This window comes from Mandrillus leucophaeus, unplaced genomic scaffold (genome assembly GCF_000951045.1).
Source record: "Mandrillus leucophaeus isolate KB7577 unplaced genomic scaffold, Mleu.le_1.0 Scaffold5426, whole genome shotgun sequence".
Classification (NCBI taxonomy): Eukaryota; Metazoa; Chordata; class Mammalia; order Primates; family Cercopithecidae; genus Mandrillus; species Mandrillus leucophaeus.
This window is the reverse complement of record NW_012105838.1, coordinates 1-724: the sequence shown is the minus strand read 5'-3', so window position 1 is coordinate 724 and position 724 is coordinate 1.

Here is a 724-nt window from a genome sequence, read left to right as displayed (position 1 = left end):
CTCGCCGAGGAGGGACCGGCTGCTGGGACATCAGCCCGGAGGCCCCGCGCCACCCCTTCCTGCCCCATTTCTACCGCAGCTCTCGAGCACCCAAAAGATGTCTTCACCCTTAACCCCCTGCAACCCAGCGCCCCTACTCCACGGGTCCCTGAGGGTCCCCACCAGGCAGGATCTTCCCTCTGGGCCACCCGGGGCCTCGTCTGGGAGCAGCCCCGTCCTCCGCGGCGCTGGCGCCAGCCCCTCCGGGGACACCTCTTCCCCAGGCCGCCAGGGAGTGTCTGCAGCCGCGGGTCCCTCCAACCCCGCACTTCTGTGCGCCACCAGCACTTCCCGGGCTCCCGCCCATGCCCTGGGGATTTGCTACTTTTGACTTCTTCCAGAATGTTCCTCAGGCTCATCATTTTCTCTGCTCCCTGCATCACCACTGCTTAGTCTGACCCTGAAGATCCCGCTAGGAACGTGGAGAAGGTGGCAGCTCCCCCACATCCCCGGGCCCCACCGATGCGGGGCACCTGCAAGGACAGGTGCAGTCCCCGCTTCATGATCCCAGGATCTCCTGGCCCAAGCCAGGCGTCAGCACGCAGCCCAGGCAGGTCACCTGCGACACAGCAAAAGACCCTTTCCCTGCCGGGCGCGGTGGCTCAAGCCTGTAATCCCAGCACTTTGGGAGGCCGAGACGGGCGGATCATGAGGTCAGGAGATCGAGACCATCCGGGCTAACACG